Here is a 2698-nt window from a genome sequence, read left to right as displayed (position 1 = left end):
TAATAAACGTACTCCATAAGGAAGTGTGTTCACAAGTGCACAGAACACATTAGGGCACAGGTCAATGATCGGTTTTACAATTGTATTGTCAGATCGATGGACACTTTCGGATACTTGGATATTCAGGTGATTAGAGGAGCAGAGATGATCAGCTGATCAGGATTTGGTGGTGTGTTGGATCAGGTGGTGGAGAGATACAGGACAGGCCTGACATACACAAACGTATAGTGAAGGTGCAGAGGCTCAGATCTGTGACATCGTCCCAGCTCAGTGTCCATATTTAGATGTAACAGTGCTATAGACTTTACCTGACAACTTGTATGAGTAATGTTTTCATCTCAGGCATGTCAATTTCATTTGTGAATATATTTTTAATACTTGTACAACAGATTTTTTTGAGTGTTAAATAGAAATTATATGCTGAAACTGAAGTGATGGGTCGCACTCTTTAGTTCTGCTCTCGAAACAATGTAGGTGGTCCAGTTAACATATTTACATTTTTTCATTTGCTGTTTCACTTGCAAAATATTTCCAGTGTGACATTTGATCAGGTCTTGTAAACCTTGTCGTTAACCAAGCAGTCACTCCCAGGCTGCTGTGCTGATCACCGGATCTTAACTTCATTGTCACAGTGCACTCAGAACAAAACAGCCATGCAGAGATATGAGTCACAGTGACATTAAAACTGATGAAGACCGTCGTCGTTAGAACCAGCAAACTGAACGAACTAAAAAAGATCATCTAAATTCAACTGGTCTAAAATATCAGGATCTCAGTGTTAAGTCCATATTTTTGAAGTAGAAGCTTTTACTGGTTTTACTTAAGAAAAAGAAATAATAAGGAATTGTTTTGGAATTTGTCCAGGTTAACAGATGAAATCATGTTCAGTGCTTTGTCCTGTCAGTAAACATAGATTCTTTATTTGCACTGAATGGGACAGCATATAATTTCACTGCTTTTGGCATAATGACAATAAAAGATAGTTTCAAAGTCTGACCTGCAAAGCCCGTCCACCCAGTGTCCTCCTCAGTCATGCTGGTTGCATGATTGCTGTAGAAGTGCTAAACTACTGTGACCTGATTAATTGAACTGAGCTCACACTGCAATAACTAATCAGTGAGGTAGTAGTTTAAGTACTTCATTACCAAAATGTATAAATGAAGTACATCAGAAGATGTTGGGGAAGAAGGACTTCACCGGGTGGGCCTGGACCCCCGAGGCCTGTCCCTGTGCCGACCTCGTCTGAGTCTAATAGATTTATAAGATAGAGCTCATCAAAAGACTAAGATATGAATATAAACATGATATTTGTCAGTTTAATTTAATGTTAAGTTGAACTGGAGTTAACCACAATCCTTTACTCTTCCAACTCCTCTACTTTGTCTAACAGTTAGCTTAGCTTAGCCTAGCCAAGTTTTCTTTGCAAAATTGCTAATTGCATGGTTTCAAATTGCAGTTTTGATTTTAAGTGGACTAATTGTTCAGACCTGCTCTGGGGCCTGTCTGAAGTATTAAATTGACATATATTTGTCTCAACACCTACGCAGGAGAACTTTTTTGTAAGTGTGAAATGGAAAATAGAAGAAGAAGTAGAGATGTGGGTGTTCCTATTTACATGTTTTTATTTTCTGTTTCTTTAGCCAAACATGTTATTTGATCAGAGCACCTGCCTGTACACCTGCTGTTAACCAAGCAGTTATTTTCAAGCTGCTACACTGATCACAAAGTCAGGACATATGAATGACAGGAAGTGTCCAGTGTCACGTAGCGATATTAATGACAACAATGATGGGTCAAAGCAACATATGATGAATATTTATTACGATATCCTGATAAATGTAATGCAGCGGGATAACTTCTACAGTTATTATGTTAGTGATGCTGCCTCTTTGCTTTTCATTTATTCACAGCTTTGTGGCGTACGATGGAGTGTCAGGGCCACATTAAGATGATAACCTGCCACGGCTGCAGTACCCTCTACAACACGGCTTGTGTCGATGATTTAGTGAAGCAAACTGATCAGCTGTCTCATTGTGTCTTTTGTGTGTTTGGTTTTGTGTTTTCAATGAACTGAAAGCCCTCTTTAATGCACGAGGGTGTGACCATCCACATTCTCTCATCTGTCCAGTGTCAGCCATTCATTTTGTGCAAATGGTCAAGTCTTCCAAGTGTGTGTGCTTTTCCTTCTGACCAGATGCAGCTTTTTGCACCATAACTTTGTCCTGATACTGATCCCCACACTGTGTATGTGCACTAAAACAGCAATCATTTCACTGCTCAGGTTACAAAATGTCATAAGATGCTGCATGGCCGTACAAGATAGACTTTGGTTAGCAACAACTCTCTGAGGCCTCAACTGTGAAGCAGAACGCTGTCTTATCCGGCTAACTTCAAGAGCCAAGTTATCCTTTGAACCTAATCTGCTCCACAGCAATTTTTGTTCCAAATGTGAGATCACCAGGTACAAAATCACCACCTACTAACCAGTAAGACCAAAAAAGAACAAAATAAATAAAATCCCCGATCCTGGAAGGTCCCTCAGACCGCTGTGTGCAGAGAGTAGGAGGGTGTAATATTTTTCAGCAGAGTCTGACGTCTTTGTCTTTCCATGATTAGCAACGATAATGAACATAGATTCTCTACAACTTTACTGTTTTGGAAGTATTAATTTATGATCCTAAAGCAGGACACCTGCACT

Source organism: Diplotaxodon limnothrissa, linkage group LG3, assembly GCF_057381915.1.
Source record: "Diplotaxodon limnothrissa isolate DT_005_m linkage group LG3, D_limnothrissa_male_GT1.1, whole genome shotgun sequence".
NCBI lineage: Eukaryota > Metazoa > Chordata > Actinopteri > Cichliformes > Cichlidae > Diplotaxodon > Diplotaxodon limnothrissa.
Note: the sequence above shows the minus strand (reverse complement) of the source record.